We start from the raw sequence: 14,446 nt of genomic DNA, 5'->3' as shown, positions 1-14,446 counted from the left end.
ATAGCTTGTGCAAGATATCCTCTAAAGAGCGTACATACACATATAGCAGATTCCATTTGATGAGGGTTAATGTTCTGGGAGTTCCGCTCTGGAGATCTGTAAAAGAAGATAAGAAATGTATCATGAAATTAATATTGGAAATACTTCATTGATGGCGATTGGGCCTGACACCAAAATTATACCTTCCCCTCATAGAATAATTACTGGTCCAATCCCTTTGCCAAGAGTGGATAGAAATCATTGTGAATTATGGCTGTACACTTGCATTACTTTGCCTTATGCAAGTTAATACAAAGTGTTATCTCTTAACATGTCATTAATATTATTTTTGGCTTTCTAGTGTAGAAGCAGATACATCATAATTAAAACTCATAACTTGTATTTGGCATTTTCATTTTAAAATCCTGTGCTATGCAGAAGGCAGGGAAAACACACTGTATTTATGATACACAAAGAAATCTCCTGCAGAAAGGTATTTTGCTTGTTTAATTAAAATAATTGTGTTTATTTAAGAAACTCCAAGTGGGTTAATTGTGTTTACAGTGTTTAATCTTTGAAACAGGACTTGTTCCTTAGTCTCTCTCGCACGCGCGCGCTCTTGTGCGGTTTCGCTCTCTCGCTAAAGCATCGACCACAACAGGCATTCAGTTAGCTGAGTAAACAACATCAACATCTACCCTGAGAGAGAATCCATGAACCCCTTAGGAAAGCTTTAATGCTGGTTAATTATAGAATAACTAAGATGTTATTAAGGAGAGGGGAAATCTATAGCTTTGTCGAAGAAGAAAACCCAGTAGCAAACGTAAAGGCCTTTATATACTATCATTAAGCACAGTGGGAGGATTAGCATTATAGCATTATAATGAATAAATCAAGCTTACAAATCGAGGCAGATTGGCAACAGATAAGTTATTGTCCATGCCATATTTGACATGTGTCAGGCACGTGAAGGGGTTCTCATGTATGTTCTTTTGTGTTGGTTTGGAATTGTTCACTTCCTGATTTGACTGAATTCAAATCAGTCTACCCTGGTATTTAGTCTTCATCTTTGTCCACGTATCACTGAGCAAGCAATAGGTAAAACATTTTTAAAATTTTTAAATCCATCCATACGATGGCCATAAAATAAAAACTGGTAGATACCCATAGGGGCGTAGAGGTCGACTGAGCTAGACCAGTCATACACCATGACTGTGTTTGTGTGTTGAATAGACTCACAGAGAGAGTTAGGATCCGATGGATGCCAGACTATTCTAGTTCCTCGACCATGGCAGCAGTGTGGATGGATACACAGAGGTACAGTGAATGAGCGGGGTGTACTGTACCCAATAAGGCACCATGACGAACGATCCAGAACATAAACCAAGGGGGAGTGTCTTTTTCACCGGGATATATGGCTCTCTTATGTGTCCTAGTTACAGTATTCAGAATTACTCAGAAATAAAGCTGTGTGTCTCACTGGCTGCGTGTCTGAAATGGCACCCTATTCCCTATATTGTGCACTTATATTGGCCAGAGCAGTGCAGATCTTTAGGCCAGAGCCTAGGCCTTAGGAATAGAGGGATGTTTTGACACTGTCAACGCATGGGAAAAGCCTGTTAGAACTAGAAGTCTTTCGTAGGCGCTGTCCAAATGTAGCGCACTATACTGCAGGTAATAGGGTGAGATTGTGTCTTGTTAGAGCAGAATAATTCTCTTGGAGGCTACTGAATGTTTGGATTGAGCTCGGATATTACACGAACACCAGGGGAGAGGGCTGGGAGGCGAATGCTTGGAAAGAGACCTGGAATCATGCAGTCTGTAGTCTCATACCTTTTCATTGTTCCAATGGCATGATGTTGACAGGGCCAGAAAAGGATCTATGACCTGCGGTATCATTCAAGTCTTGAAGTAGATCTTCAGGGAAAGACCATGTGTATGGTTGAAATAGGGTCCAGACAAGACCTTGGTTCAACACTGTAGAGGTGTGCTTGATTGAGCTTTGCCTGTTGCAACGAAAACAATAGAGAGGTTGCTAACGCAAACGCCGAAAGTGTTTGAAAGACTTCAAATACTATTTGAACCCAGGTCTGACCGGGGCTGGTCCTTCCATGAGTTAAGTTGTCTTTAACAAAAGGGCACCGTTCTTCAGACACTCAAACCTTTATATAAGCCAGAGCCCGTCTGCAAGTCTGAGTACGCAAGAGCGATGTGATTTTTTGTGAAGAAGCATAAGTCGCTACAGAGGCCAAGGTAAACTCTCCATAAACCTGCCATGTCGTAGAAACAGCCTTTGACTCATGGAGATAACAGAACCACAAGAGATCAGTGGAAAACTCTTGCTGACCTCCTCACGTTTCAGGAAGACTTTCACCCCCACGTCCACCTGCTCAACATGTGTTCTGCCTCATCCAGAAAGGTCCAGAAACATCCCAGAACTGATTCAATTTCTCACTTCTTTCCTGTTTGGGGGTTGTGACCTCATGTGGAAAGTGTAAACCATTACCGACCACCCAACGACATCCAGGTGTAATGGGGGTTTTGACAGGTGTCATTCAGAACAGGGAGCTGCTTTGTGTTACCTGGCTGCACTAAATTGACTGAGAGGATTTCCATTTGACATGCTACTTAGTCTCCGACCTGGCATGCACCTCAGTATGTTCAACAGCAACCATTCCACATGACTATAGTTAAAACTACTTCTAACCAGGTTGGCGAGTAAATATAATTAACTAAATAAAGAAGAAATCTACTATAGTGAAATGCTCTTGCTTTTTTAAATTTTTTATGTAACACAATGTAGACCTAAGTTAGAGTATATTTGTTTAATAAAACTAGGAAACTATTTGTATCACATTTTAATTAGCACTACTCCTTATTTAATCTAATGCATTCATGGTATTCAGTGACTAATTAGATTTCCTGCACACACCGTGTCTCTAAAAACCCTTCAACACGTTTCTCGTTCCCCCCCTTCTTTTGTCAGACAATGGCAAAGTTTCCACACAACAGGCAGGGCTCTACGGCTGCTCTATGAGCTTGAAGACCTGGGTTCAAATAGTATGCGTTTTCTTTCAATGTTTAAGCTACACTTGATTGAGCTGGCGTGGCGCAATTGAACCAACGGGGAAGTTCCAAACGTGTAAACCTCATCTGACACCCCAGAAAGCCTCGATCAAATGCTCAAAGCATTTGACAAAAAAAACAAATACTACTTGAACCCAGGTCTGAGCCAGACCCAGACCCAGACTTTCAACCACTAAACACATGCTATGCTCTCCCTCAGGGGAGACATCTGCTGCCATGATCTGACCCACCAACCACACAGCTCAGCAATAATAAACACCATCCATTCTCCAATACTATACAACCAAAGATTATTGCAGCTATTCATTCAAGCCGTTACAGTATGCCTTTCTTGCACCCATGACCTAATGCACCTAATGTTGTGTCTCGATTCATATGCAGATTATAATTACCAGTGCTATAATAACTAATAAACAGATGCAAATGATTTGTGGTGGGTATTTCTTTGTGGAGAGAAGACAGACAGGTTTGTAGGTCAGTCATTCCATAGCTCTGAGTCAGTATACATCCCAAATGGCACCCTAATCCCTATATAGTGCACTACTTTCGACCAGAGCCTGTAGAGGGGATATGGGCCATTTAGTCTGTACTGCTGCCTCTTTCCTTTTTGTCTTCTCCTACTGGCCCAGAGCCCTGCTTACTTCACATGGCTGTCGGCCGGGACCACTCAGCGGTAACAACAGCCTGTTGGGCTGCAGCTGTGCTCTCCTCGGCTCAAGACGGGATGGGCGGATACACCACCTGATGCTGGGGATGAGGTATAGGGTCGAGGATGTGGCTGGGAGGATAGGGTAGGGCTGAAGCTGGAGCTAGGGCTGGGGGTTGAGGCAGAGGCTGGGCCTGAGGGGGTTGAGGCAGAGGCTGAAGCCCGGGCTGAGGCTGGGGGCCATTCTCAGCTCCAGCTGAGGTTAAGGCAGCGTCCACCCCACTAGCTGCCAGGTGTGGGAGCCAGTTACATGTCAGTAGTCTCCCTTCACCAGCGGATCTATGAATCATCTGTGAGGGGAGCCATCCCACCCACAGCTGTCAGTCGTTCTAATACCCAGTCACACACAGGGGACAATAGTGATAATGCCTATCCATCATTATCATGGCGATAAATCATTATTTATAGTTATGTTGGGAAATTATTTCATACATCAAGTATGAAGTGAGCTCAACGTCTAAATTAATTGTTGCCCCGTGTTACACTAAAAAACAGGGAACCATCTGTGTGTGTGTGTGTGTGTGTGTGTGTTAGTACAGTATGTCCTACATTTGAACAGGTTCAAAAACAGTTGAACAGGCCTACATCCAAACTACAGAGTCAAATCTCACATTTCCCTTTCTACCCACAGTCATTTTGCATCTCAATACCACAGATGGAGAAGTTCATAGTGACACAGATTCCCCCTAGACTTTACTCTGGTTAATAATTCCTAGTTCCCTCAGAGCAGTCTATAGCTTTGAGTTTCTATCTATCTATTGTCCCCAGTGTACCAGCGCCTCTATTCCCCTCACTGTGGATGGGAAACCTCTAAAGTCTGATGTCTGCATCACAGACTGATTCCCCTCTGGAGACTAAAACCCTCAACGTTCTATCAGAGCTCAGGGACGACAGTTTCCACTTCACCTTGTACCGCTCTAGGCTTACAGTAGTGGGTGCCTGTTTTCAAAGCTCATGATTTAACTGTTGGTTTTCAGGCTCGCAGAAGGATGTAATCGTTCCCTATGGCGTGCAATGCAGAACACAGTATGCCGGCACGGCGGTCTTGTTTTCCGTCGTGTGATTACGTTGGACCTCGCAAGCTCGAACCGGTCATAGCCCGAGGTAATCGGCTCTGTTGTTTCGAGAACAGAGGGTCGTCAAACGACCCTTGTTGGTTCAAAGAGGCAGGGGATATCAAGCCGCATCCTCCAGCCCTTACACAGATGAAGTCCCCCTTTGTGGTGTGTGTGTGTGTGTGTGAGCATGTATGCTTACATCTGTGTGTGTCTGTGCGTACGTGCATGTGTGTGTCTCTGTGTGTGTGACCGACCATGTGGGTCTGCCTGCGATCATTTTTTTTTACTGCTAATGAACTGGCCTGGGGAGGTGGGAGCCACACCTGAGATAATGAAAAACACAAAATGATGAGGACCATCTGTGAAATGGCGGTTTGATGCATCACTTCCATTCCATCTCTGCCTAGTAAAATGAGGTTAGCAGCAAGAGCCTCCTCAATGAAAGCTTCTAAGAAGAAAGAAAAGAAGAATATCAGCTTTCTTAAAGCAAACAGGTTGAGTCAAGTTGGTTGGCCAGGGAAAATGTTTAATATTGAAGGAACTGAAGCTGCTGAACTGACACTGTTCTGCAGTGTCAGGTGACCAGAGGTCAGGGAGAGAAGACCAGAGCGAGGGGTCGAGAGATGAAATTGAAGCTATTTGATAATAAATGTTGCAATAAGCTGCATACACCATACAGTATAAAGCATCCTGTGTACTTGTAGCTGGTCTGCATGGTATATAACTATAACGCATCCTATTTACCTGTTATCTGTGCCACACTGTACGGTACAACCATAAAGCATCCCATTTCCCTGTTAGCGGTATAGTATGGACAGTACCAGTCAAAAATGTGGATACACCTACTCATTCAAGGGTTTTTCTTTATTTTTATTTTTTTTTAACTATTTTCTACCTTGTAGAATAATGCTGAAGACATCAAAACTATGAAATAACACATATGGAATCATGTAGTAACCAAAAAAAGTGTTAAACAAATCAAAATATATTTTATATTTGAGATTCTTCAAAGTAGCCACCCTTTGCCTTGATGACAGCTTTGCACGCTCTTGGCATTCTCTCAACCAGCTTCATGAGGTAACCACCTAGAATGCATTTCAATTAACAGGTGTGCCTTGTTTAAAGTTAATTTGTGGAATTTCTTTCCTTCTTAATGCGTTTGAGCCAAGCAGTTGTGTTGTGACAAGGTAGGGGTGGTATACAGAAGATAGCCCTATTTGGTAAAAGACCAAGTCCATATTATGGCAAGAACAGCTCAAATAAGCAAAGAGAAATGACAGTCCATCATTACTATAAGACATGAAGGTCAGTCAATCCAGAACATTTCATGAACTTTGAGCATTTCTTCAAGTGCAGTCGCAAAAACCATCCAGCGCTATGAGGAAACAGGCTCTCATGAGGAGCGCCACAGGAAAGAAAGACCCAGAGTTACCTCTGCTGCAAAGGAAAAGTTCATTAGTTACCAGCCTCAGAAATTTCAGGACAAATAAATGCTTCACAGAGTTCAAGTAACAGACACATCTCAAAATCAACAGAGACTGCGTGAATTAGGCCCTCATGGTCAAATTGCTGCAAAGAAACCACTACTAAAGGACACCAATAAGAAGAGACTTGCTTGTCCAAGAAACACAATCAATGGACATTAGACCAGTCGAAATCTGTCTTTGGTCTGATGAGTCCAAATTTGAGATTTTTGGTTCCAACCACTGTCTCTTTGTGAGACACAGAGTAGGTGAACGGATGATTTCCGCATGTGTGGTTCCCACCGTGAAGCATGGAGGAGGTGTAATGGTGCTTTTCTGGTGGCACTGTCTGTGATGTATTTAGAATTCAAGGCACACTTAACCAGCATGGCTACCACAGCATTCTGCACCGATACGCCATCTCATCTGGTTTGCGCTTAGTGGGACTATCATTTGTTTTTCAACAGGATAATTACCCAAAACACACCTCCAGGCTGTGTAAGGGCTATTTAAACATTTTTTTTTTTACCTTTATTTAACTAGGCAAGTCAGTTAAGAACAAATTCTTATTTTCAATGACGGCCTAGGAACAGTGGGTTAACTGCCTGTTCAGGGGCAGAACGACAGATTTGTACCTTGTCAGCTCGGGGGTTTGAACTTGCAACCTTCCGGTTACTAGTCCAACGCTCTAACCACTAGGCTACGCTGCCGCCCCAGCGGCAGCATTTGACCAAGGAGGCATTTGACCAAGGAGGGTGAGGAGGGCGATGGAGTACTGCATCACCCTCCAGGGTGATGGAGTACTGCATCAGATGACCTGGCCTCCACAATGACCCGATTTAAACCAAATTGAGATGGTTTGGGAGGAGTTGAACTGCAGAATGAAGGAAAAGCAGCCAACAAGTGCTCAGCATATGTGGGAACTTCCTTAAGACTGTTGGAAAGGCATTCCAGGTAAATCTGATTGAGACAATGCCAAGAGTGTGCAAAGCAGTCATCAAGGCAAAGGGTGGCTACTTTGAAGAATCTCAAATCTAAAAAATAATTACATTTTTTTAACACTTTTTTGGTTACTACATGATTCCATATATGTAATTTCATAGTTTTGTTGTCTTCACTTTTTTGTAGTGTAGAACATAGTCAAAATAAATGTTTGGCAACTGAACTTTCTCTTAGTAAATCTAAAGTATGGTCATTCTTCCTCTAAACTGGGTTCTTCAGAGTATCTAAACTTCATTAGAAGCTAGTTCCGCAATGCTATAGAGGGAGGGTCTGGCTTAAAGCCCCACTCCTGAAAAAGAAAGATCTAGAGACCAAGCCAGAACGGTTGTCTGGACACAGCATCGCTTGCATAACCATAACAGTAACACATTAATACAGCGCTTCATGACAAAATATGTGATTCCAAAAAGACTGATCGAATAGGAGCCCGGTGCATGTGGACCACAATGGATGCACCTTTCAAAATATAGCCACATGGGAGGATACCTCTCGAGGAGCACTGATGGGTGAGCATATGGAAAGAGGATTGTGGGATCACAGAGAGAGAGACAGAGAGACAGAGAGACAGAGAATGGCCTTACGAATAGCCCTCAACTGGAGAGTAACACTTCATTTACAGCTGACAGGTTAATGCTTTATTACTTGTTATAAGCCTGTATGAACCTTTATAACAGCTTGTAAAGGTTTATAATACGTTACATGTTCTCCAATTTGATATCCCACTGGGCACAGATGTCAGTTCAACGTCCATTTACAACGTCTACTTACATTTGGTTGAGTTGTCAAATGTTATTTGTCACACGTGCCAAATACGATAGGTGTTAATCTGACAGTGAAGTGCTTACTTTTACAACCCATAACCAACAATGCAGTTAAGAAAAATAAGTGAAGTAAAAATAAAAAAAATAATAATTAAAGAGAAGCAGTAAACTGTAGTGAGGCTATATACAGGGGCTACCGGAGTCTATGTGCAGGGGCACAGGTTAGTCTAGGTAATTTAGGTAATATGTAGGTAGAGTTAAAGTGACTAATAAACAGAGAGTAGCAGCAGCGTAAAAGAGGGGGTGGGGGGGATGACAACAACGACAATGCAAATAGTCTGGGTAGCCATTTGATTAGCTGTTCAGGAGTCTTATGTCTTGGGGGTAGAAGCTGTTAAGAAGCCTTTTGGACCTAGACTTGGTGCTCCGGCACCGCTTGCTGGGCGGTAGCAGAGAGAACAGTCTATGACTAGGGTGGCTGGCTGGAGTCTTTGACAATTTGTAGGGCCTTCCTCTGACACCGCCTGGTATAGAGGTCCTGGATGGCAGGAAGCTTGGCCCCAGTGATGTACTGGGCCATACCCACTACCCTCTGTAGTGCCTTGTGGCCGGAGGCCGAGCAGTTCCCATACCAGGCAGTGATGCAAACAGTCAGGATGCTCTCGATGATGCAGCTGTAGAACCTTTTGAGGATCTGAGGACCCATACCAAATGTTTTCAGGCTCCTGAAGGGGAATAGGCTTTGTCGTGCCCACTTCACGACTAACGTGAAGTCAATGTGAAATCAACCAAAACAATTCACCATGACATTGGATTTAGGTTAAAAGATACAATTCCTTTACGTTGATGAGTTTTTGCAAATCCAATCAGTTTTGTTGATCCATGTTGATCTCAAACAAAGAAAAACGTTAACCAAATACAGAATTAGAGCTCATAGCCTGGCAATTGAAACAGGAAGCCATAAAAAATAAAAAAAACATTGTTAGCCAGACAGGACAGACTGTCATCCCTTTGTGTCAGGAGAGATTAAAAAATGAAGAACATTTTCTAATCTCCTGCCTCAAATATCTATTAATTAAGACACTCCCCAAATTCAAAATGAAAAGTTCTACATTCACAGAACAATCAAACAAAGAAACACTTTGTATATTTTTGGGGAAAGGTCTGATGTTACCGAGTTGGCAGTACGGTATGTCATAGCTTGCTAGAAGCTAAGGGAGGAAACATAAAATGTACTATTTTCTCCATGTATTATAAGTAATAGACAAATGACACTCAGTTTTCCATGACTGACCAGGTGAATCCAGGTGATAGCTAGGATCCATTATTGGTGTCACTTCAATCAGTGTAGATGAAGGGTAGGAAACTGGTTAAAGACGGATTAAGCATTTAGATAATTCAGACACGGCTTGTGTACGAGTGCCATTTAGAGGATGAATGGGCAAGACACAATATTTAAGTGCCTTTGAACGGGGTAGGTGCCAGGCGCACTAATTTGAGTGTGTCAAGAACTGCAACACTGCTGGGTTTTTCACGCTCAACAGTATCCCTTGTGTATCTAGAATGGTCCACCACCCAAAGAACACCCAGCTAACTTGACACACCTGTGGGAAGCATTGGAGTCAACATGGGCCAGCATCCCTGTTGAACACTTTCAACACCTTGTAGAGTCCATGCCCCAATGAATTGAGGCTGTTCTGTTTTTGTTGAATTAGTCTGAACGTTGACCCATTATTACATTTCTGTATTGTATATTTAATTGTTATATGTATTTTTCCAGTATTATAATAATAATAATAATAATAATAATAATAATAATAATATCTACTATTCTTATGGTTGTCACTGTTGTCTTCAAGTTTTGTATATCACTTTGCTTTAGCAACATTGACCTTGTCCTTCATGGCAATAAAGCATATTTAATATAAATATAGTAGAGACAGAGACAGAGTAAATCACTCAGCCAATAATAACAGGGTGATGACAGGGAGAAGACGTGTCTGGCTGCTTTGGGGAGACAACATCAACCTGCCCAATATGATACAACTATACAGGGAGAGCGTTCACATACTGGTGTATACTACTAGCCAATACAAGCGCGAAGTTCTAAACCTGCCACAACCCTACAAGAGCATTCTCTATGGCCCTAGCCCTCACCCTCCGATCCAACAGGTAGCAGACATGCTCAATGGGATTGATATCCGGGCTCTTCATGGCCATCTTAGAACACCTACATTCCTGTCTTGCAGGAAATAACGCACAGAACGAGCAGTATGGCTGGTGGCATTGTCATGCTGGAGGGTCATGTCAGGATGAGCTTGCAGGAAGGGTACCACATGAGGGAGGAGGATGTCTTCCCTGTAACACACAGCGTTGAGATTGCCTGCAATGACAACAAGCTCAGTCCGATGGTGCTGTGACACACCGCCTCAGACCATCCCGGACCCTCCACCTCCAAATCGATCCCGCTCCAGAGTACAGGCCTCGGTGTAACGCTCATTCCTTCGACGATAAACGCAAATCCGACCATCACCCCGGGTGAGACAAAACCGCAACTCGTCAGTGAAGAGCACTGTTTGCCAGTCCTGTCCGGCCCAGCGACGGTGGGTTTGTGCCCATAGGCGACGTTGTTGCCGGTGATGTCTGGTGAGGGCCTGCCTTACAACAGGCCTACAAACCCTCAGTCCAGCCTCTCTCAGCCTATTGCGGACAGTCTCAGCACTGATGGAGGAATTATGCATTCCTGGTGTAACTCGGGCAGTTGTTGTTGTCATCCTGTACCTGACCCGCAGGTGTGATGTTCGGATGTACCGATCCTGTGCAGGTGTTGTTACATGGTCTGTCCCGTGGTCCGCCACTGCGAGGACGATCAGCTGTCTGTCCAGTCTCCCTGTAGCACTGTCTTAGGCTTCTCACAGTACGGACATTGGAATTTATTGCCCTGGCCACATCTGCAGTCTTCATGACTCCTTGCAGCATGCCTAAGGCACGTTCACGCAGATGAGCAGGGACCCTGGGCAACTTTCTTTTGGTGTTTATCAGAACCAGTAAAAAGTCATCTTTAGTGTCCTAAGTTTTCATAACTGTGACCTTAAGGACTAAAGGCCAAATTCAATATTTTATCAAATCATATTTTTTTAAAATCTTTTGGGGATACCTAAAGGGACCCAAAAATTCAAAATCAAACAGCTAAATGATCCATGGTATGATCATATTAAAACAATTCCTTGTGTTAGCTTAGCTTGAGAGAGACAGCGGTAGAGGAGAGAAGGAGAAGACAGTGGGCAGAAGAGAGGCCAGGCAGGCTGTGTTTGGACCGGTTCCTTGCCTGAGGGATGATACATTTCCCGGCTGTCTTCCAGCCATCAGGTTTTGTTTAATGTTTCCTTCCTCCATGCCAGAAAGATGTATTTTTGGAGATGATTCCAAATCATGCTTGACATTTCTACATTGCACCGATGCCAGGGCGGCAGCCAAAACTGCTTATTTAGTGTGTCAATAGGTTAAAAATAAAAAAATAAAAAACTACACAGCTTTAACTTACAACAAGCGAACAACCAAACATTTCTACAGCTGCCGTCTGAGCACTGTCTAACGTAAAAACAGATCAAATAACCAATCAAAACAAATTAAAAATAGACCTCAACTAATAAGGATATCTGTGCTGGAAAAATATGCCAATATTTCAAAACACATTGAGATTTGAGGTATTTGGAGTCGTGAATGATTTAGCCCTGTGAAGCGCTCCAATATGGGCCTTCAGCACCAGAGGACGTAGCTTAGGGACAAGACTTTGTGAGACACAATCACATCCAGCTGTTCAGCTGTTTTGTTGATGGATGATTTTTTTGGGAAGCATATGTATCCATTTACTAGTGAAAGGGTTAGGAAAAATAGTTCAAACTTACAAATATGCTCTCTATCTCCTCTACCCCTCTCTCTCTCACTTTGTTAGGATTAGGAACACAAGTGAAGAAGAGAATGAGAGTAAATAAATAATCACTAAATATGGTCAGATTTCAAACTATGCAGTAAGCAAAAAAAACATCTACTGAACAAAAATATAAACACATGTAGTGTTGGTCTCATGTTTCATGAGCTGAAACAAATAATCACAGAAATGTTTCATTCGCAAAGAAAAGCGTATCTCTCTAAAATATTGTGCACAAATTTGTTTACATCCCTGTTAGTGAGCATTTTTCCTTTGCCAAGATAATCTATCCACCTGACAGGTGTGGCATATCAAGAAGCTGGTTAAACACCATGATCATTACACAGGTGCACCTTGTGCTGTGGACAATAAAAGGCCACTCCAAAATGTGCAGTTTTGTCACACACCACAATGCCACAGATGTCTGTAGTTTCGAGGGAGTGTGCAATTGGCATGCTGACTGCAGGAATGTCCACCACACAGAGAATGTGTCAGTAGGTCCAACCGGCCTCACAACCGCAGACTGTATGGTGTCGTGTGGGCGAGCGTTGCAGATGTCAACGTTGTGAAAAGAGTGCCCCATGGTGGTGGGGGGGTTATGCTATGGGCAGGAATAAACTACAGACAATCAACACAATCATATTTTATCGATGGCAATTTGAGATACCGTGACGATACCTGAGGCCCATTGTCGTGCCATTCATCCGCTGCCTTCACCTCATGTTTCAGCATTATAAATGCACGGACCCATGTCGCAAGGGTCTGTACACAATTCCTGGAAGCTGAAAATGTCCCAGTTCTTCCACCGATTTCCTTATATGAACTGTAACTCAGTAAAACCTTAGAAATTGTTGCATGTTGAGTTCACATTTTTGTTCAGTATTTTCTTATCCACCAACCTCTGAATAGTGATACTACCTGGGTCGTGAATCCTTGTAGGGAACATATGTTATGTAATTCAAATCCATACCCTTCTTAGGCCATTAACCCCTTGGCTATAAGCCCAGACATTCGCTACCTCTCAAATTAAAGTGGTTCCTGCTCCGTGCTCCCACTAAAAAGACCCGTCATTTGCTAGCTCAGTTCTCCGTCTCAGGTATTCTTTCACAACTGGCTGACTGCATTCATCCACCAATAGGAGACCTAGCAGCCATCCTCAACTGCCAGGCTAAGACATAGTGAGTGCACCGCTATAGGCTACCATCCCCAGAGAGACAAGACGCTGAAGTCAAAACCTACCAGTCGCTGACTGTCGCCTAGCATCCATGATGCGCTCATTCAGTGGTTAAGTCAAGTATTGCGTTGAGGGTACATGCACTTGTTAGCACCTCTCAACAAGTCCATTTCACAAGGCAATGCTAAACTGATGACAGGTGCCATTGACAATCTGACATAACAGCAATGTTTAAAGTGTCGTCAGAACGGACCTCCACTTGTCATTAAGGGGTGGGTGGGGGATGCTTGGAGGAGAGACTAGTCTTTTACTTGGTGGTCAGGCTTCCAGGTGGGGCTCCTGTTTACGACTGCCTGGAGGTGAGAGGTTAACACTAAAGCGTGTTGTTAGGGCTCTAGAATTGTGACAATGACAGAGCAGAGGTACCTCACAGCACGTTTGTCCTAAAGCTTGAATTTGAATTTTAGGGAACGTAATTTTTTTGTAAAAGGGTTTAATTCAATTAACTTATTCTCAACCACTCATGAGGAATGATTTATAGTTACATTTCCTTCAATGCCCAATGGGCGTCTATGGTAAGACTGTGATATGGAGTCATTGTGGTCGACTGGATCCCCTCTCCCCAGTCAAACATGAGTCACCATTAGCATCTGCTGAACAACACAGAAACATAAATGGTAAACACAGATGTACAAACGTCCATTACAGTAAATAACAGGACATGAGCTGCACTGTGCAGCAGGTGGAACATGTGATACTCCCAGAGGAACCCCCCCCTCCTTTCCTGGGATGTCAGGGAAAGAGTGTTAGTGTTCCAAATGGCACCCTATTCTCTATATAGTGCACTACTCTTGACCCAAGCCCTATGGACCCTGGTCAAAAGTAGTGCACTATATAGGGAATAGGGTGCCATTTGAAAAACAGCCGCAGGGTCTCAGTGGAGTCTCTCTGATCATAAGGGATTCATTAGTCAGTTATTACAGAGGCAGCTCCACTCTGCTGTGCGTCTCTGGAGCAGTCTTGGATGTCATCACCCAGCATGCAACACAAGGAGGTCCAGACAACACATGAGTCACTTTCCACTGTAAACACTAATGACTTTCTTGAAATAGGGCACCTTTAAAATGAGTACCTTGGTGCCTGTAGTCCGTACAGGCACCAACTATACCTCTATACCTTCTAGATGAATTTGGATGAATGAGAGCCTTTAAGAGAGGGGATAATGAAGCTCCAGAATCGATGACTGATGTGCGGTTTAAAGTGTTGGGTAGATACAGACTAGGCC

This window comes from Oncorhynchus kisutch, linkage group LG5 (genome assembly GCF_002021735.2).
Source record: "Oncorhynchus kisutch isolate 150728-3 linkage group LG5, Okis_V2, whole genome shotgun sequence".
NCBI classification, from domain to species: Eukaryota; Metazoa; Chordata; class Actinopteri; order Salmoniformes; family Salmonidae; genus Oncorhynchus; species Oncorhynchus kisutch.
Note: the sequence above shows the minus strand (reverse complement) of the source record.